Below are 23,243 nucleotides of genomic sequence, written 5' to 3'. Positions count from 1 at the left end.
AGCACAAAACAAGATAGTGTCCTTGTCCTCATAAAGTTTGCATTACAGTGGAGGAGGCAAAAAAGAACCAAGAAGATTTAATATATGCTAAAATAATGAGCACATTTTGAATAATTAGAATTATAAGCACTACAATGAAAAGCAAACAGAGAAAAGTGGTGGAGAGTGGAGGAAGAAGGCAGATTGGAAGTTTGTTTTATTGAAACAACCTCAACTCAAACTCATTCAGCCTAAATGAACTCAAAGGTCCTTTCTTGCTATATCATTTTCTGATTCCATGGTGTAGTGGGGAAAAGAGAGTTTGTTCACTTGAGAGCTTTTCAGTCATTTGTAATCACTATGTTCAGCCAAAAGGGTATTATATGACCTTGGAAATATAATTTTCAGGAGTCAGAAAGAAGGCAATGACAAGGCTAGCAAATACCAGTTGGCGATTTTATTCTAATCATCTTCTCTCTGTCCATGTCCACTTCTCTTAAAATAATAAATAGCAGAAACAGTGAAGAGGAACAGGGAAAATAGGACAAAACATACTATTTTTGTTACCACTCCCAATAGTGGCAATTTTCCCAAGGGCAACAGAAAAGCAGACGAGCCTCAGATTAGAATTAGTATTCAGAACATATCAAGACATCCTAAAAATCAATATTTAAAGAAACTTCTGGAAAAACGGACAAAGGACAGGAAGGAAATTTAAATTAATTAATAATAAAGATGCTGAACATCATTAATAATCAGAGAAATGATCATTGCAAATATAATGAGCTACCAGATCATAAACATAAAATTGAAAAAAAAACCACAGAAAAATTGGACAATCAGACTTGTAGTTGAGGAAGCATAGAAATCAAATATTGTGGGGGGCTGGGGGAAATTTACATGACTGAGCTCAAGAATTCCTTAGTTCTTAGAAACTGTAGTTGTGCACAATGTATGGTAGAAATCTCCTTTCTAGGAATATAACCCAGAGAAATCCTCACATGCCACATGCATGGAGACATGAACAAAAAGTTCACTGCAGCATTGTTAGTATAACAGAAATGTGAAGTTACCAAATCTGCAGCAACACGAGAATGGGCATATGAATTTTGGTGTTTTCATACTGTAAAATACCATACAGCATTTAAAATGAGCTATGTGGATAAATCTAAAAATACATAGTGCTAAGAAAAAGTTAAAATGACACCTTTATGGATGGATGGCTTGACCATCTTTGTGTTCTACAAGCATGGACTGAATTAAAGAAAGGTTTCCAGTTCCAAAAATTAAAGGAATATATCCTTAAAAAAAATGACACCTTTAGAATCATACAATTTATATGAAGTTTTAAGACACACAAAATAATTATATACATTTATCTTTATATCTATATTGCACACACATGAAACATGGAAGCCAAATACTCACCAAATTCAGGAATCAGAGCATAGCAGGTGAAGGGAGGGGAATGAGATCTGGGAAAAGCACACGGAGGGCTTCATCGATAGCCATCGCGTTAGTTCCTTGAAAACAAAATAAAATATGGGACAATGTTAAGATTCAATAAAGCTGGATTGTAAGCATTTGGGTATTTCTTTTATTTGTCTATACATTTTCTGTATGCTTAAAATGTTTCACAATGAAAAAGAAAAGGAGAGAAGAATACATTTCTCTTCAGTTATCTGGTGCCCACTGGGGCCGGGAGAGCCTTCCTGAGATGTCAGTGGAACATTTGTACAAAGTATGGTGTGAGGTATGCCCGGTTCAGAGTAGGAACATTCCAGGGTTGGGAGCAGAGCTACACACTCATCTCTCCTTGAAATGTATTATTATTTTGTGCTAAAGCAACTGGAAACCTTTTCCTTAATCCTACAAATCCTTCTGGATCCCATGCACAGTTAACCTAGATGAAGGTAAAACATCTTTAGGCTGAAGACTGGATCCAAGGGCAAGGAAGCGACTGGAAATTACTCTTCTAAGAAATCTGGTGATGAAATGAAGTCACGAAGTAGTAGCCTGAGTCGGCAACAAGAACATTTTGCTTTGCGAAAGGACTTGATATTATCTGTAGGCAAAAAATAACATTAATTACAAGAAAAGCTCCATCTGTCAGAAGCATATTCATTAATGGATTAACAAGAAAATTGCCTGGAAAATTTTCTTGCCAATAAACATTTAAATTAGAATATTTACAGGGGAATAAGTGAGAGCGTTTTTTATCTTCGAGAGAGACTGAGAGAGACATCTATAAGAAAAATAAGTAATTCGGTCACCCTTCTTTTCATTTGAACAAATACTGAATTATATAAGGAAATTCCAGGAAAAATAACATAAATCCAAACCTAACGTTGTCGTCGAAATTAATTTGAGGCAAATATCTGCTTGGGCAGCTGGCATATAACACAATAAACATTTACTTCAAAGTATCATAAACACACTGGGTTGTATTTAGTTAACTCCTTGATGAGTGATTCAGAAATAAGGGTCCCCTGTGTGAGCCAGCGAGGAAATGCTATGGCACCATGGGGACAGCTGAGGGCACTCCAGACAGTCCTTAAGGAAATAAAGGCGATTGCAGATGCCAAGATGCAGATATAAAACTCAGTCCACATTTTTATTAAAATTAGGTCCCTCAGAAGAAAATCATATCTTTGCTTTTATTATTTTAGCATCCTACTGAAGATGCGTGTGTGTAACTGTAGGTCAAGGATAACCACGCGAATGGCATGGCGTGACATCCACATGATAATGGACAAATGGCTGGAGAAGGAAAACATTCAGGATGACAACTGGGCTTTTTTTTTTCCCCCCAAACAATGATACATCGCTGATAATTTTTTAAAAATCTGAATTGGAGAAGTATTTCTCTAAATGGATGTATTACTTTGGTGTGATATGGACAGCTACTGAAACCCCTCCTAACCTTGGGGTGTCACGAGAGGAAGCAATCTTTACCTGAGACCCCACCTGTGTCAGGAAAAGAGCAATTTGCTTTATAGGTGGAGTCGCGTTTCCTCTTTATGGCCATTCTTTTTTTTTTTTTTTCTAATTTCACCAACTTACTCACCTTAAAATAATTTCAACAGAATTAAAAATGATTAATACATGTAATGATAAATATATGTGAATATATGTTATGTTAATCACCATACATTACATCATTAGTTTTTGATGTAGTGTTCCATGATTCATTGTTTGCATATAACACCCAGTGCTCCATTCAATATGTGCCCTCTTTAATACCCATCCCCAGGCTAACCCATCCCCCCACCCCTCTCCCCTCTAGAACCCTCAGTTTGTTTCTCAGAGTCCATAGTCTCTCATGGTTCGTCTCCCCCTCCGATTTCCCCCCCTTCATTCTTCCCTTCCTACTATCTTCTTCTTCTTCTTCTTCTTCTTCTTCTTCTTCTTCTTCTTTTTTTTTAACATATAATGTATTATTTGTTTCAGAGGTACAGGTCTGTGATTCAACAGTCTTACACAATTCACAGCGCTCACCATAGCACATACCCTCCCCAATGTCTATCACCCAGCCACCCCATCCCTCCCAACCCCCACCACTCCAGCAACCCTCCATTTGTTTCCTGAGATTAAGAATTCCTCATATCAGTGAGGTCATATGATACATGTCTTTCTCTGATTGACTTATTTCACTCAGCATAATACCCTCTAGTTCCATCCAAGTTGTTGCAAATGGCAAGATTTCATTCCTTTTGATGGCTGCATAATATTCCATTGTATGTATATACCACATGTTCTTTATCCATTCATCTGTCGATGGACATCTTGGCTCTTTCCATAGTTTGGCTATTGTGGACATTGCTGCTATAAACATCGGGGTGCACGTACCCCTTTGGATCACTACATTTGTATCTTTGGGGTAAATACCCAGTAGTGCAATTGTTAGGTTGTAGGGTAGCTCTATTTTCAACTTTTTGAGGAACCTCCATACTGTTTTCCAGAGTGGCTGCACCAGCTTGCATTCCCACCAACAGTTTAGGAGGGTTCCCCTTTCTCCACATCCCCGCCAACATCTGTCATTTGCTGACTTGTTAATTTTAGTCTTTATGGCCATTTACGATGTATATTACTTTCCCTATTGAAAAAACTGTAATGATGCACAATATGCCCTTAACATCACGCAGTTGGCAAATGATGGAGCTGAGTGGAAGTCGAGATTACGGACATGGTCCATGTTCTTTTCTCTATCTTATGCTTTTTGTTTTTTATTTTGAATAATGTTAGAATTTGGGGTGCCTGGGTGGCTCAGTCAGTTAAACGTCTGCCTTTAGCTCAGGTCATGATTCCAGGATCCTGGGATTGAGGCCCCGTGTTGGGCTCCCTGCTCAGCAGGAAGTCTGCTTCTCCCTCTGCCCCTCCCCCTAAATTGTGCTCTCTCTCTCTCTCTCTCAAATAAATAAATAAATAAATAAATAAATAAATAAATAATCTTTCAAAAAAATGAATAATGTTAGCATGCATGTATCTTTTTTTTTTTAACCTTTGGCTATAACTGATAATTCCAGAATGTGGTGTTTGCATTGTCATTACTTAATTTTAACAAAATGCTATTACTTTTTGTAGAGATCATTGGCTGTACTCTTAGCCAAAAATGGGTCTTAATTTATTTAATATTGGAAGGCTCCAGAATAGTCACTCAACCCAAACCTGGAACCAAAGCAGGCTTCTGGAGGAAGTAATTTAGGAGACGCTTGAAGAATAAGTTTGAGTTAGCTAGGTGCAAGAAAAAAAGTAGAAAGATTTTCTAGTCACAAAAAGTAACATGAGCAAAGACGGGGCCATGAGACAACATGTAGCATGGGAGGAAGTAAAGATAATTCATGATTACTAAAGTAGGAAACGTGGAGGAAAGTAATTCCAATTTTCTGATTCCTTCTGTTGTAATGGTCATGAGGAAAAAAAAAAAAAGAAAAAATGGACTTGAAATGTTCCATGGGTAATAGGGAGAAAAATATAACATAGTAGAATACAGTATAATACAATATATAATTTAATAATAACTCACCCCTTCTCCTCTCTTTAAGGGGTGTCCTAACACTGCCCACCAGCAACTCCCCTTCCTCTGGCTCTAAGCCTCATTATGGACACGGGTAACCAGTACATTGAGAACTGTCAGAAGGAGAAACAAGATCTAGAAAGACTGAGGGAAGAGCAAAGCAGGTGGGAGACTGAGTGGGTGAGCGTTTTGGGGAGTGTGACGGGGGGGATTTGGAAGTGAGCAGAAGATTGTTGGGGAATCACAACCATCCATTTGAGGGGGGTAGTAATGAGGCTGTTGTTTCTAATGACATCTTATTATATAATACTCATGTTCCCCTTCACCCACTCATGGCATTTTTCTGCAAGACTGTAGAAAAGTCATTGAGGGTTTTTCTCCTGGACCCTTTTTTACTAGGAATAAAACTCTTTCACATATGTCCACAATATATTTTTACACCATATTTTAAACTATTAAGAGTGGTTTTTTACAAATATATTTCCCACGTTTTCCCCAAAGAATCCCATTATTCTCTATTACTCTGATGATGTCCATTAGAAAGTCAAGTTCTTTATCAGAAGTGGTTAAAAAAAAAGTTTCCAATAATTTGAACAAATATTTCTGATTTTATTTATCTTCAAAGCTGATGACAAGGGTTGCATCTAAGTAGTCAAACTACTTTGTACATTAAAACCTGAAAGAGAAGGAAACACATTCCCCTGCCTATAGACACAAATACCAATCCATATATTTGAGCTCAATTCTGCTTCAATGAACTGAAAATTGCATATACTATGTTGAATTGCATTCAAAGCTTTGAATCATTTTCTCAACATCAATGCATCTTCAAAGAAACTGGCATGGGGAAAAAAAAATCAGACATGCGAAAGTCACTGAATTTCAATCAGCAATTCATTACACAAATTTCAAATGTGGAAGCAATTACCTCTAACTTTTCTTGGAATTGAACTTTATCAGAGAACTACAAATGATTATAAACAGTCTTAAGCCATCTTTTGGCCTTTAAAGAAACCTCCTGCCCAAAGTATTCACATGTAGTTAGAACTGCTACTCCACCCATGGGCTTTCTAAGGGAAGTATTTCTCTTTGTTGACAGAGACTAAGTCTCCCCACTTGTCTCTTCTGCATCTTGATGTTTTACAGAGAAGGTGTGATTTATCAGCTACATATATTTTTAAGTTCATTCTGATGACATTCCTGCAAAATCCAATAATTACTTCTATTCCAACAGTTTTCCCACCTTATTTTTTTTTTTTAAGATTTTATTTATGTATTTGACAGAGAGAGACACAGCGAGAGAGGGAACACAAGCAGGGGGAGTGGGAGAGGGAGAAGCAGGCTTCCCGCCGAGCAGGGAGCCCATGCGGGGTTCGATCCCAGGACCCTGGGATCATGACCTGAGCTGAAGGCAGACGCTTAATGACTGAGCCACCCAGGCGCCCCTTGCCCACCCTATTTTTACAGATTCTGAAAGGAATTGACCAAAAGGATGGGGAATCTGAGCTTGAAATGCATAGCATTAGTTTCAGATTAGAAATCTACACTTTCGCGACCATACACAATATTTCGTTCCTACATTTTGCGAGTTAACTGTGTCCCTTTGATATTCCCTTTGGCAGAAAAAGTATGCGAAAGTGGAAAATAAAGCAAAAAGGATGCATGCCATGTGCTTTAAGTGTCTCATGGAGGCGGAGGCTACCGGAGGATTGTTTAGACAGTTTACTCTGCTGCTTACTCTTGACAGTTTACTCTGCTGTTTACTCTTGACAAAAGGCCCCAGACTTAATGCAGCTGAACACTAACTTGCAAAATTTTGGCAAGTGGACATAGACATAATCTGTGATGGAACAGATCAGTCCAACAGTTTATGGCCCTATGGGACATGTATCAGTTTTGTATCTAATCTGGGTATCTTAACCATCCCACAAAAATCTCAGCTTATCAAATGCGCTTTGAATCAGTCATAACATCTCACCGATTCTCAATTAATGAATTCAGAAAAATCTTTTGCATGGGATCATATTACATTTGTGCAAGACACAGGGTTTTCTCTTTTTTTAAACTATGCTTCCACTCTCCCTAGAACAAGCAGGATCAATGATAAAGGTAAGATAAAGATAATGACCCAAATAAGATTGTCTACAGAAAGGGAGATTTAACGGTGGAAATGAAGAGGAATAAAAGGCTCATCTCATGAGCAGGTGGGATATTAATTATGGAAGCGAGAGAATTCTATCTGATCTGAACTTTGCCACTAATGAAATTTTTAAGTTTCCATCAGTCATTTAATAATTCCAGAATGTCCCATTTCTTTAAAGAAGGGGGATATCTAATACACGTAGTTTTGCATTTCAAGGAAATGAAGAGGATGAAATCACCTTGGTCATAAGAGAGCCATATGCAGGACAGGATTAAGCATAACGGAAGCGGGACTTAGCAATAACTAAAATCCTAAAACATAAAGGAACAGCAGTGCATTTCAAAGCTACTGCCAGTTTGCTGGGTGCTGTCTTCAAATGTCAAAGATGTAAAAACAAAACTCAAAAGAACATACAATAAAAATAACTAACTTGTGACTGGTTACCTTTAATTTTTAAAGAAATTTATTTAACTTTCAAACAAGAAAATTCTCCCAGAGAATATTTGTTTTTTGTTAAAGATTTTATTTATTTATTGGAGAGAGAGAAAGAGAGAGAGAGAGAGAACATGAGCGCGGGGAGGGGCAGAAGGAGAAGCCGATTCCCCCCTGGGAGCAGGGAGCCCTACTGACTATTCGGGGCTCCATCCCGGGACCCTGAAACCAGGACCTGACCTGAAGGCAGACACTTAACAACTGAGCCACCCAGGCATCCCAATAATTTGGTTTTTTAACAAAAGTTCGATATTTCAGCAGTAAGTCTAAGAAAGAAGCTTTTGTAAAGGACAGAGAATTAAGTGTATCCCCTATACATTTTGGTAAGAGGCCAATACCTCATTATTTATGGGCACTAGGTGATTGTATATTCTTTTTACATAGGATAATACGCTCGCCAAGGAACAGCGTAGGAAGCCGACTGGGCAATGTGAAAGTAGGGAGCGTCAGTGGAGAATGTGTCTCCCCAGGAAGCGTGGGGAATGTGAAGTGCATGTGATTGGTAGTTTTTAAAAAACACTAAGGATAGTAAAAGAGTAAGGGCATAAATAAATAAAATAAAAAAGTGAAGCGGTTATTTGCATTTTCTTAGATTTACTAATATCCTCATGCATTTGTGTAAAGAAAGTATGTGTTAAGAAAGATGTTCCTTCTACAGTTGAGTGAAAATGCCTCTCTGTGGCCTTCATACCTGAAAAATCACCTGGCTGAACAGAGGATTATTTACCTTTAAATTGAACATGTGGTTTGGTGGCCTGCTGGTGTGCATGTAATAAAGGAGATGTATGAAACAACAAATATTTTTTTTTTTTAAAGATTTTTTATTTATTTATTTGAGAGAGAGAGAGAATGAGAGAGAGCAAGCACATGAGAGGGGGGGAGGGTCAGAGGGAGAAGCAGACTCCCTGCCTAGCAGGGAGCCCGATGCGGGACTCGATCCAGGGACTCCAGGATCATGACCTGAGCCGAAGGCAGTTGCCTAACCAACTGAGCCACCCAGGCGCCCTGAAACAACAAATATTTTGAAAACACGTAGACTTTTCCTGCAGCAGCACTTCTGAACTAGATGTAGGAGACTTAGAATCTTGAAGACTTTGAATAAATGATGAAGTTAAAAAAACATGTTTGTCATTTGTTGAATGAAACAATTAAGCTAAATGATCACTATGGAACATTCTAGTTCTCAAACTTTCCATCTTATGACCATGTTTTAAACAGCTCCAGCATGCATTGTGCATAGTAGGTATGAAGTAAATGTTCAGTGCATAATGAATGGATATTGAACAGAAATTCTTCCTTGAGAAGACCTGTTCTTGACATGCTCGCTCAACTGCATGGTAAATTTTGATCCTTCGAAATTACGTCAGAACATCAAATGGTAGGATAAGAAATACCTACTGATGTTCAAATGCGGGTCAATGTCTTTCAATGTATGAGGAATACTCTCAGAAAATTCTTATTCATATTCAGGAAACTTAATTTTTTTGGTAAGGCTAAAAAAAAGATAAAGCCTTGGGATGTCTGGGTGGCTCAGTCAGTTAAACATCTGCCTTCGGCTCAGGTCATGATCCCGGGGTCCTGGGATCGAGTCCTGCATCGGACTCCCTGCTCAGTGGGGAGTCTGCTTCTCCCTCTCCCTCTGCTGCTTCCCCTGCTTGTGCTCTCTCTCTCTCTCTGATGGATAAATAAAATCTTTTTTTTTCTAAATAAAATCTTAAAAAAAAAATAAAGCCAAAACACTCGTGTTTTTTTTTTTTTTCCCTTCACTATAAGCTGGACCAGGACTTATAATCAGTCAAGATAAGTCTTGATTCTGCCACTTACCAGTAAAACTATTTAACTTCTCTGAAGCTCAGTCCCTTCCTCTATAATGCAGAGATAAAACAACCTACGTCTGATTAATACATATTTGAATGAATATAAAGAAGGATCTGGTATATGCCAGGAATATCAGCAGCATTTAATAAATTAAATTTACAAATTCTGTGAGGATTAAGACAAGCATTATCATCAGCACCTGATAGAGTAGAAAGTGGAGACCATGGGTGGTTTTTGAGATTTTTAGAAGAAATATTAAAATGATATAAAACCCCAACAATGATTAGAACACAAGCTTCCTTTCTCTGAGGTCTTCCATGCTTGGTTTTTCTATGATGTGTCCAGAGGTTATTGTTGGATATACACTTGTATTTTTAACTTTTATTTGTTCAAATGTGTCAGGATGTCATGAGAGGGATTTTGACTATCAAATGGAAGTGAAAGTTCAATAATTTTATCATTATAATTGCACTTTATTCTGGATAGTGCAAAACATCCTTGTAAAAATAGAATAATCACATATTTGTTTGAACTCATAAAAAGCAAGGTCAAAGGAGAATATTAAGTATTTTGAGTCAAATATTAACAATATATCAAAAACTGTAATAAAAGGAGAATATTTAAAGCAGCAAATAATGTACAAATGATTTGTTTCACAGGTATAACTTCTATGTTAGAAAACTAAAGTGGATGGCATAGATTTTAGATGTTCAATAAAAAGTAAGCATACGTGGAAATATTTTAAAGCTTACAGACTTTGAAAATAAAGAAGGAACTTAGGTTTCATCTAACGAATAAATAGTACACATAAGAAAAAGAAACAAAGTGGAAAATGTACACAAATGGCCGAAGGCACTTTGTCCAACAATGAAACTTTATTTTTAGAAATATAAAAACATATCATTTTTTCCTTTTCATTTCTGGAACTTTTTATGTGTACTCTGTTATAGGTTACAAAGTTCTCCTAAACATAATAAAAATGATGATGATGATGATGATGATGGTAATAATGGTAATATCCCTAGATGAAAATCAAAGTATATACTGCAAAATTTTATACGTATACATCTCCAGTGTATTTCACTGGGGAGGTAGATATTAGTTTATATCACCTGTATGTTAACCCAGAATAGCAATAAGCCGGCTGAAGTGAAGAAACAAATCTGCCTCCAAGATCACCAATAAAACATGGGTAGAAGGAATTCTCAGATCCATTTAAAGGACTTCATGAACTCTGAATCTGTTCTTTGAGGATCATGGTCTTTTGTCTCCCAACCCCCCTGAAATGATTTTTTAACTGTTGACGATTTCAAAAATATTTTAGCACAAAACATTTTTAAAATTTGTTATTTCAGAGAGTAGCAATGGAAAGCTTTTTCTTAAAAGTGTCCATAAACCGTTGGAACTCATTGCCAATTAAAGGCAGAAAAAGTGCCAGTCCTTAACGATGTAGTAAATGGTTTACTGACATGCCTGACATAGGGGTAGATACTGTGAGTGATTAATTTATATCCCTTTGGAGAGATCATATGCTAAAGCGAGTATGAAATCCGTCACATGGGCATAGCGTGGAGGGTGGAAATAATGTTACAAGCCAAAAGATATTAAGAGCCAGGAGATGCAAGTTCAAATTCACCTTGACTGTGTAGTGCCCATGTAACCTTCAATAAGCCTACATCTCTTGGGTTTCAGGGAAACTATTTTGCTTACCTGAAGGGCAAACACAGCACAGGGTCTCCTGAGGCTCCTTCGCTGCTCTGCTCTGTGATTCTATCTTTTTTACTTCAATGTTCCTAGGCTGAAGGGCTAGACATTTCCTAATTTTGAAGACAAGGAAAAATCTGCTATACATTTCCCCCTGTTTTGTCCTTGAATGACCTTTAGTATCTGGGAGTAACTAAATATAACATGTTTTATATGTGGAAGGTAGACTTCTATGCCACCTTTTTTTCCCCCAGAGAATTCCTAAGGACCTAGATACTGGAAGAGAGAAACTCACGTGGAAAGCGACTTTGCAACACAGTGGGAATTCTCACTTCCGATGTGAGTTTAGGAGAGGCCAGTCTGAAATCTGCAAACAGGGAAGAAGCTGGAATAAGCCTCATAGATGGATTCCACCAAGAAAACTGAAGCCGCCATTAGGAAGCAGAAGATATTCTAAGAGGCAAGTCAGATGGTCCATAAGTTAGCTGGAAACCAGCTCTTCTTCAGCCTTGTAAAGAACATGCAGCGTGAGAGCTTTGATTCCTAAACGGTTGGGTTTGTAAATAAAATGGAAGATTTTTGTCCTTCTGGATATGAAGTTATTAATTACATAGGTGTAAATCACTGGGGGAATGTTTTCCTTAAACTATGTAAACACGACATTTTTGAAAAAATTTGGAGATGACAAAGATACTGGCCAGTCGGATAAGACTTCATATAAGCTGCGAGTTGATGTGTCATCAATGAAAGAGACCTTTTCTGGACACAAACAGGTTGCAGGGCTGGACCTTCTTGCTAATGAAAGTCTTATTGTATTGGGGTTATTACACAGTTCTGTTGCACGAGACTTATTTTCATCGTCAAACACCATCTGGTAGCAACGTGAGAATCAAGTGTGTTGCTATGAACTACCTTTTCCATAGAAGGCTACTGATATTTACCAAAGATACTGACCATCCAATTGGGTTAGGTCAGTTTCAGACAGTGGCACAGCGAAATCAATTATCTGGAGAATCTGGAGTTGCATATGATCACCTAAGGTTAGAATGAAGGGAAACAGAGGCCAGATATTTCCTTGGATAGATAAACAAGATAAACTGTTACCAGTGGTATCAGTAATAAAAAAAGATAAAGAAAGATAGGGAGTTGAGGAATGTGTGTGAATAACCTTCTCTTCTGATCTTTTCTTATTCAGAATAAGGTGATACTAAATTAAATTATTAGGATAGATTTGACTGGGCTGAAATAGAAAGAGATTTGTGGTCTTCCATCCTATTTTTGATTATTCTTTTTTTTAAGATTTTATTTATTTGAGAATGAGAGCGAGAGAGAGAGCACAAGCGGGAGGGAGAAACAGGCTTTCCACTGAGCAAGGAGCCCGACTTGGGGCTTGATCCCAGGACCCCAGGATCATGACCTCAGCTGAAGGCAGACGCTTAACCAACTGAGCCACCCAGGTGCCCTTGATTATTCTTGACAAATTTAAAATGATATCCTGTTTGTAAAGTTAAGTTCTCAACCCATTGCTTTATGGCAGGGAATAAAATAGGCAAAAATGCCTGCCCTCATGAACCTTGTACTCTAATGTAGCAGTGAAGGCAGAAAATAGGTATGTTCACAGTAATAAATTAGATGACGTCAAGTGCTACGGAGAAAAACAGAGCAGAAAAGGTGGTAGGAAGCACTGGGGAGGAGGAGACAGACGCATGTATTTTTTTTTTTTTAATTTTATTTTATTATGTTATGTTAGTCACCATACATTACATCATTAGTTTTTGATGTAGTGTTCCATGTTTCACCATTGAGACAGACGCATGAGGTTTTAAAAATGTCAGGCAAGACCAAACTGTTCACGGACAGGTTTTTGCCTGAGCATCTGGGAGGCTGCAATTGCAGTTACTGTAAATGTGGAAGAGATCTTAGGAGAAGCAGATTTTGGGGGACAGATCAGGGGCTTAGTTTCACATATTAAGTTCAATGTGACTATTAGACTTGCCATTGGACGCACCAAGTAGACAATTGAGTATACATATCTGGAAATCAGGAGAGAGGTCTGGGCTGAAAGATCTATGTTGACCATCAGCACTTAGATGACATTAAGATGTTAGGAAACTATGTGTACCTATAAGTAGGAAAAGGAAGAGACCCCAAAAGTGAGCCTTGGCACACTCCCAAAGTAAGAGACCAGGAGAGATAAGGACAAAAACCAGGGGTGAGGGGAGGGGAAGGTATGTTTCCAGGAAGAAGGAGTTACGAATTCTAACTGGTGTCACACATCATTTCTTTTCTCTTTACCTTTAAAAGTTAGGGTGTTCAATTAAAAACATCTTTTGGGAACTGAGATTATTACATGGAATATTTTGAATATTTGTAACACAAGACTCCTTTGTGTACACACTGGATGGGGAAGGGGTTCCATATTTATAAAAATATATTTGTGCGAGTCTGACCACCTAAACAACTAAAATATTGGTCTTCTTAGATATGTTTAGTTTTTCTTTTTTTTTTTTTTTTTCAAGGAAGGCAGATTTCTATAATATTTCTGTGAGGTCAGCTGTGTAGCTCTCTACGCCCTCAGTCAGAGAGCCCTGGAAATTACAGTTTGCTGAGCACCTGGGATGTGGAGCTGACAGCTATCAAGGTGACAAGAAGCCCTGAAATATTAAGCATTTTTTCACACATACTACCTAAGGGCTGAATGCATACTTCTCTATTGATGAAAATGCATTTGTTTCAACTCAAATGTAGCCATTTCTAAAATGCTCATCACTAAATATTGTAAGGAAAGAATTTCAACATTTTGCTCAAAAAATGGGATATAAACCGGGAAAGGTCAAGTGAGAAATTACTATATATATATTTCCTATTTTATCATGAAACTGTACAAGTACACAGAAAAGTTAAAAGGATTTTATGCGGACACTTTTATATCCACCACCTGGATTTTACCAATAAATTTTTACTATAATTATTTTATCACATATTTATACACCCTTCTATCCATTTTTTTTTGATGCATTTCAAAGTAAGTTGCCAATGTTAGTTTCCTCCTAACTACTTGAGCATGTATACCACCAACTACAGTTGAATATTTGCTTACAGTTTTTCTTCGGATTTATACACAAATGAAATTCACAAATCTAAATCTCAAATGTGCATTGACTGAATTTTACAACCTAAACCTTACCAAGATATAGACATTACCACTGACTCAGAAAGTTCCCCTGGGCTCTTTTCCATTCATTCCTCACTCCCACCTCAGAGTAACTGCAGTTCTGATATTTTTCATCATAGACTGGCTTAACTTGTTTTAGAATTTTGTATAAATGGAACCATGCAGGGGTGCCTGGATGGCACAGTCAGTTAAGCGACCGACTCTTGGTATCATCTCAGGTCATGATCTCAGGGTGGTAAGATCGAGCCCCATGTCGGGGGCTCCGTGCTCAGCACCGAGTCTGCTTGAGATTCTCTCTCCCTCTCCCTCTGCCCCTCCTATTCGTGCTCCCTCTCTCTCTAAAACAAAGAAATCTTTAAATGGAATCATGTACTATCTTCTCATTTGTTTAAAGTTCCTTCCCTGAAACACATTGTTGCAAAATATCTTATTTGAAGACAGAGCTTTCAAAAGGAAACCAAATGATTAATGTAGACCTAGTCAAATGAATAGTTACATGCATGGCAATGGAATGATATAGATTCTTTTGTCTTTGTTTTCAGAGGAACATTCCTGTGTGTGTGTGTGTGTGTATATGTGTGTGTGTGTGTGTATGTGTGTGTGTGTGTGGGGGGGTGCGCGGTTTATGGGGAAAATCATCTTGGAACACAAACATGCATTCTGTGCAAGAGAGCTGATATTTACAGACCACCTAAAGTGCACCAGATGTTTGACATATATTCTTTCACTTAAACCTCATACTCCAAGAGGTATTACCTCCCATGTACTCCTTGCCAAACCCTGCTGCCTCCCAGAGCTTCCTCCTACCCTGCAGGTGATGGGATAATCAGGGCTCCCTGGGGGTGAGCTGCCATTCCTAACCAGCCTCCTTTTGCCTTCTTCTTGTTGTTTTCCTGTTACTTCATTTTCTTTAGTCTTGCTCTAGACAATGTGACAACTAGTCAATCTGTTAAATTGTCATGACTTAATGTCCTATGAATGTTAATGTCCTAATACACACTTCCCCATGCTACATAATATATTTATTTTGCAACAAGTCCTCTGGAGACTGGATATCTTTATCTAAAGCAGAAACTCCATGGTGAAAATTTCAGTGCTCCTTTCTTTGGATGGATTGAGAATATATTTCAAGAGGCAGGCATTTGCACATTTCTAATGTGTATATTAACGAACCTTATAACAGTTTCCAGACTATTGCTCATTGTTTCTAGACACACGATTTTTCCACATCCATCACTAGGAACTCAGGTATTACAGACCCGGATTGAGACTTTAACTGAGAATTCTAGAACCTTCAGACCCATTCGGGTGGAGTGAAGGAGGCATATTTAGTATCCACATGAACAATATATCTGGGATTCCAGTTTCTTCATTCTTTGACATTCTTACTTTTGGTAAATTATTTTTTTACTCTGCCTCCCTCAGCTGTGGTCACATCCTTGTTCATCACAATAAATTCATGACTTCTAGACCTTGATTTTAAGAATCCCACTCACTGACCACCATCTTCTATCCATCCTGCTCTAATTTCCTCATTCCAAAAGACCTTCAGCTTATTGCTCCTCATTTTTTTTTTCCTAATCATTTGTTACCTCTATGGCATGCTCCATACTTAACAATCGCTCCTCACCGTCTCTCCTCTCTCCTGTGCTTGTCTAGAAGAAGCTCCATCCTGGTAGAAATGCAACTATCAACTCCTTTCCTGCCACCTTATCTCCAGCATCCAGACAATGTTCTGGCAACATCTAGGGGCTCTAGAAGTATTTGATCATTGAAGAATGATGGATGGCTGATGCGTGGAATTATGCCGTTATGTAAGGTTTATCTGGAATCTTTCATTGCCTCCAGGATGTCCAGCGTTACTGGGGATAATATGGGAGAGACCCGATTATACGAGTTCTTACCCTCTGGCTCTGATGTCCTTTGTGCTTTGAAACTGTGGCTGTGCTCTGCACGGGCTCCTGCCAATGACAGGATCCAAAGTGCAACATACTGGAAGCTTTGACCCCTCCCTTGGCAGTTGCTCAGAGCCCAGGGGGTTCCTCTCAGCAGTTTATCTCACTTCTATTGGCAGCAACTTCCTGGAATATCTTGGGCTGATAATGGTGACTGTTCCAAGAAATTCCTACTTAAAACGTATGTTGTTTCTGGTGTCCGTCCAGGATTGCTCCCCTCCTCACAAAGCTTGTGGCTACATTCAGTCAGCAGAGTTCAGTGTTCCTTGAGGGAAGATCTGGCTTTTTCAAAAGTAAGAGATTTTTTTTTTTTTCAAAATCTTGCCTTTCAGGAAAGTTCTTGAAGTTCCCCAAAGTGTTAGAGGGGAAGCAATGAGTATAATAGCACAACACACAGCCACATTCCAATCTCTCTCTTCTGTCCAGTGTGGGTGGAGGGTGGCCTCTCTGAGGGAGTGCTCTACAGACCATAAAATGTGGAGCCCGTCTCTCTCTTCTGCACCGTCTAAACTCAGACATCAGAGAGGCTCCCACTGCGATTTTCCATGTCTCTGCCCACAGGACTCAGGAACTTGAGTTTCAGCAATAATCCCGGTTATCTCATTCCTCTTCCTTCACTCTCCCTCTGCACGAAGTTAGAAAAGCAAACAGTACTTGTTGGCACCAGACTAGTTAAAAATATGTATACAATACAGTCAAAATTGTCCATCACAGGCAACAAATTTGAGCAGCCCTTCCTCCTTCAGACTAAGGCAGTTTCCCAAAGTTGCCTGACTAAAAAATCACCTAGGATACATGTTAAAAATTGTAACAAACTTGACACCCAAGTCCAGGCTCATCCCCTGGAGGTTATGATATTAGGTTATTTTGAGGGGCAGGGGGGCTGGGGTCAGCTGTCCTAACGATGATCACAGATGATTCAAATAATCAGTCAAGTTTGATTAAGTTCTAGATCAGAAAATAGGAATGCTTGTCATTTTGATCACTCATTCTTCATTCCCTCCCTCTAACTGTAGAATAGAAGGGCTCTCCCTTCTTTCCTCCTTCGTCTTTCTGCCTTGGGGAAAATGTGAAAAGTGAAGGACCAGAGGGCAAAAAAAGATAATCAAATGTTTAAAATATTTCTGAAGCTCAGTGCCAATCCTAGATAAATGTGAACTCATTCCTGTCTTAGCCCATTCGGGCTGCTGTAACAAAAATACCATAGACTGGGTGGCTTGTAAAGAACATTTATTTCTTACAGTTTTGGAGCTGGGAAGTCCAAGAACAAAGCTCTAGCAAGTTCGCTGTCTGGTGAGAACCTGCTTCTGGGTGTCTCAGCCATATCCTTACATGGCGGAAGGGTCAAAGGAGCTCTGTAAGGTCTCTTTTATAAAAGGATTCATCCCATTCATGGGGGCTCCACTCTTTCATCCTCATCACCTCCCAAAGGCCCCACCTTCTGATACCATTACATTGGGCATTAGGATTTCCAAATACGAATTCCAGGGGAACACAAATGAGACTATAGCTAGAGCACTCAATTTTTTAATTCATTAAATCTATGAACACTTGCATAAATGATCTCAAACATTGTGAATGAAAAAAAGAGGAGTGCAAGTCATCATAGAATAGGATCAATGTTTCCCAGCCCGCACAGTTGTTGAGAGAGAACTGTTAACTGATAAGGGCAAGAATGGGAGGCCTCCATAGACTCTCCTTTCTGTCAGTCTAAGTGCTGACTGAATATGTAAACAGAATCCAAACCAGACTTCGAATTGTGGTTGTGCTTTGCCCAGTAGAGTTTTCAGAGAGAAATAGATTTTGGAGTGTATCCAAGTAGGGCAGGGTGAGAACATTTTGGAACCTAATGCAAGCCTTGGAAACAGCTGCTTTTCCTTCAGACGGGAAGGCTAATGAGGGGTGAAAAGAGCGATGACCAAGCACAGTGGAGAATCGGCAGGGTCTTGACAAATCCCAAACTACTGCTGGTTCCAGGACCTTCTCATTTTCTACCCTTCCCTTTTCCTACTTAGACATAGCTAGTCCACGAGAGGGGCAGTCACACGCCAGGTTGCTGTTATTATGTGTAAATGGGTTTGGTTTTGGTGTAGATGTTTTATAAGGTGTTTTAGGGATGTAAGTAATCTATGTACACATATATTCAAACAATATTCATAGAACAAATATGTCAGATGTATGTACATATACATATGTACACATATTCACACATTGTAGGCAGTATCAAAATAATAATTATTTGTGTGTATTGTTTTCAAAGAGCTTTCTATGTATATTACTTCATCTATTTAACCCTCGTAAGACCCTTCTGAGGTTGGAATTATAATTGTGTTCATTTTCAGAAGTGGGGACTGAGGCTCAGAGAGGTCAAGTGGTCTGTCCAAAGGCGGCACAATCTAGTAAGTGGCTGATCCAGGATTCAAATTCTTGTGTTCTGCACTTACTCTGTGCTCATTTCTTTGTAATATGCCTCTTATCTTTTATTACCTAATATCATCTTTGGGTCAGTCACCAAAAAACTTTGAATAGGAATAAGGTTTCCCACTACTCGTTACAATTTTCAGTCTGTTCTTTTTCACATGAAACCCTTCAGGTATCAGGTGACTTTAGTGTCTCTTCCTTCTTTTCTAATTTTTACAAGAAAAGGTGTGAATATATTTATACTGAAGTGGGGGATCGAAATATTGAGGCTGGATATTTTCCCTTATGAGTAGTATTTTTATCTTAATTGGAGACAATGGCTTAGCAAAAAGAAGTGTGTGTATGTGTGTGTGTGTGTGTGTGTGTATGTTTAGAGGGGATGGAAGGACCCATAGAACCTTCCACATACATTTTTATCTGCTAAATCTATTTGTAGGACCAACTTTGAGGTGCTAGGCATTTCACTTTAGAAAAATAAGGAGAGGTAGAAGTTCTAAGTCAGATAGAAATGAAGTTATTTAAAAATAATGAAGCCTGCTTTATATAAGCTAGCACAGAAACCAGTAACAGTATGGTAAAATTCTCCACTTCACACATACATTAGGAGGTGTCAATGTTTTCAGACCATAATTTAAGGGCATGTGTGATTAACAAAGAATATATAATCTTTACTTTCCTTAGTGAAGGGAGTTACATAATTGGGGTTAGTATTAGCTTTCTGCACATGAACAAGTAAATTGAAAGATTAAATTATATAAACTAATTTAGATTCTTCTCTTAACCCTTATACATATTTAAGTGTGTTAGTGTTTACTGATTAATAAATTAGATACAAGTTAGTTTAAATCAAGCAAATTACTCACATACTCATTTAATTTTAAATCCTTAACTACTTCCTTATTTTTAAGGCAGCTATGTAAAGAAAGAGGCATAGACTAATTAAAATAAGGACTAGAAGAATAGTCAAAGAAAAAGGGGGATAAAATAAAGAATAGAGAAGTGCCTTAAAATACATATTTTATTTATATATATTTGATGTTTGCTCTCTCTATATGTTTGATATATATATATATATATATATATATATATATATATATATATGATGTTTGTTAGATCTGATTTCCCTAAATCAAAGACAATTTATTTAATTGTATTACATTTATATTTCTGTTACCAACTAAAATATCTCATTAGGTTGACTTAATTCAATCTGAATTTAATATTACCAGGCTGGCTTCTCAGTAAAGGATGGAACACATGAAATACCATCAAAGACACATTCTTGCTTTTGTGGGCCCTTGGCACTTCACAGATATGGGCACCTTCCTCCAAAAAAATATTGAAAATTGTATCTTATGACTCTTATTTTAAAGACAAACATGTTAAAATTATATATTAAAACAGTTTCATTGACCTAAAGGGTTGCTTTTTTTATTCTGGAAAAAGGCAGGCCTCTTAGTATAAGATGAAACAAATAAATATCACCAGGACACATCATGAATTTCCTAAGTCCCTTCTGTAATTAAAAAATAATAATAAAAATATTTTTTACTACATTGTTATAAGGGCAATTATGTTAAAATATATATTAAAATATGTTCATAGATTTAAAAGTTCTTTTGGTTTCTTCTGATTTTCAACAAAATTAGGTCATTTTATGGATCCCTAAAAGTATCATGGACCCTTGGCTGTTGGTTCTGGGCCTGATGTGTAAATTGGCTTTGAGTACCCTAACTCTTAAAGCTGCAGACAATGATTTCTTCTGGGTCTCTCAAACATGCAGTTTTCTTGCACTAATCTGTTTTTTGTTCCTTTGTACCCTTCTCAGTAGGTGGCAAATCCCTACTCAACCATGGAGCCTCATCTCAAATTTTATCTCATTGGTGAAGTTTTTCCTGAGTCCCCAGGTGGAATTAGTCACACCGATCTTCCCTTGGCTCTTTATATATAACTTTAAAGAAATGAAGAAAAAACCTAGAAACCTTATCATTGTAAATACCTTACACTATCACTACATTTATTTTTTGATAAGCTTTTTATTTTGGAATGGTTTTCTCCTTACTGCAAAATTGCAGAGATAGAGAGTTCCCACAAACCCCTCATTGTTTTCAGCTGCCCCTGATGTTATTCTCTTGCATTTTTGAGATGCATCTGTCAAATCTAAGAAACCAACATTAGTCCTTTATTATTAACTAAACTTCAGATTTTACTCTGATTTTATCAGGGTTTCCAATAATGTCTTTTTCCCCCCCATGTTCCAGCCTATCCAGGATCCCATATTGCATTTTGTCATCATGTTTCTCTCGTCTTCTCTGAACTGTAACAATTTCTCAGGATTTTTCTTGTGTATACGAACTCAATACTTTTGGGGAGGAACAGTCAGGTATTTTGTAGATTAGTCCTCAGCTTGGGTTTGTCTTTCCATGTTTTTTGTTTTTTTTTTTTTCCATGATTGGCCTAAGGTTATGGTATTTGGGAAAAAAGTACCATAAAGCTTGTTGACCTTAAAAATAAAACTGTCAATTATCTTATCAGCAAAATGGGCTTATTCTGGAATAGCAGAGAATTGTAATTTGGGACATGCAAGCTACAAAAAACCATAGGCAAGTCTGGAGAACAAAGGAGAGGAATGCTCTTTTATAGGGGAGAGGAGGGAGTTGGGAGGGATTGTTATAAACAAAAAGCCCACTGGAGTGAACTGGAAGTTTGAAGTGTAGTGGGTTTTCATTGGCTGAGATGTGACAGTCTCTCATTGCCTGGGCTGTTGCCAGGCAAGGAGAAAATCTTTCCTCCTCCTGCTGTGGTAGTCAAATATAGGTGTCTTCTTCTCCTTCTCCTTCTCCCTCTCTTTTTCTCTCTCCCTCCCCCACCCCTCCCCCTCCCCTTCCCCTTCTTCTTCCCCTTCTCTTCTTCTTCCTCTTCTTCTTCTTCTTTTTCTTCTTCTTCTCCTCTTTCTTCTTCTCCTTTATTCTTCTTCTCCTTTCTTCTCCTTCTCCTTCTTCTTCTTCTTCTCCTTCTTCTTTTTAAGATCTTATTTGTCAGAGAGAGAGAGAGCATGCACAGGATCAGTGGGGAGTAGCAGAGGGAGAGGGAGAAGAAGACTCCCCACTAAGCAAGGAGCCTGATGTGGGGACTCAATCCCAGGATGCTGGGATCATGACCCCAGCTGAAGGCAGCCACTTAACCGACTGAGCCACCCAGGAGTCCCCTATAGGTGTCTTCTTGATGTCCCCTATAGGCATCTTGCAATAGATCTCTTCCTGTTGGTTTTTCAAAGGGCTGCAAGGAGTGGTAAGGTGTGAGAACTCCACCTTCTTCTCCAGCTCCATTTTAAATGAGGTTTCCTTTTATTAATTTTCACAAGGTAAAGGATCCTCTCATTATGTCATATCAGGGGTACCACTTTAACTTGTGGCTACGTATTGACATTGAGGGTATGTTTCCTCATTGAAGATAAGGTCCTGTATCAAATTGAACATGGCTGAATCTCCTTAGCATGTAGAACAATGCCTGAAAAGTACCAACAATCCAGTAACATATTTTTTTCACAGCACATTGCTTCCTTATCTTCCTTGCTAGACAAGGAGCCCCTTATGATGAGAGACGGTCTTGTTCATTTGTTTCTCTATCCCCTCAGCATGAAGCCTATTTCTTGGTATAAAGAAATGCTAAATAAAGGTTTGGAAATTCATGTTAAAAGAATTGCTTACTCTTTTTTGGTAGCGATTTTCAAGAGCCTGCCATGTTTAACGTGTTCACACAAAGAAAATAGCTGGCAAGTCACAGACCCTTTTACTTAAGCTGACAAATGGCTGTTCTTTGTGGTAAGTACAAATGAAACTCAAATTAAAGCTTTTTCCTGTTTATGAACATTAGTCCAACTTGATCTTTATATATCATAGACTTACTGAAGCTGTTATTGAAGCCTTCTCTCTCAATGGTGCCCTCGGGGTCAGTACTGGGATTTCTTATTCATTAAAGTTAATTCTTCACTAGTGAACACTGAGTGTCCTGGCTTATGTTGAAGTTGGCCTAGCGATTTATGGCACTGGGGAACTAATACAGTAAATAAAAAAGAAAGTGATACAAAAAGACACCAAATTAGAGAATTGATAGAGATAATAATGCCAAAAGGAACAAGGCATAATCTAAAGGCCTTCAATGGGGGAATATTGACATAAATTGTAAAACATTCATATAATGGGCTATTAAACAATTGTTACAATTTTTGTTTAAGATGAAATGTTAATGGCTTAAGTTTTTGCTTTTTGATACACATTATATCTACGGGAAAAATGTCAACAAAGACATGCAAAAGTAGAACATAAAGAATATCTCCAATCCCACCCACTTCTCTTCTTTGTTTGTACGGATAACATCTAAGAGACAGACAGATGGACAGTGTAAAAACAGAGGGCCAGACAAAATGTGTATATGCTAGTCTTCAATAAATTGAATTATTCCATACACACTGTTTTGTAATATTTCATGTTTTGTATAAGCAGTCCATACATTTCTGGGTTGTGTGATAATTTGAAC

The sequence above is a fragment of the Phoca vitulina genome, unplaced genomic scaffold (genome assembly GCF_004348235.1).
Source record: "Phoca vitulina isolate PV1807 unplaced genomic scaffold, GSC_HSeal_1.0 scaffold27, whole genome shotgun sequence".
NCBI lineage: Eukaryota > Metazoa > Chordata > Mammalia > Carnivora > Phocidae > Phoca > Phoca vitulina.
This window is presented reverse-complemented; position numbering follows the sequence as displayed.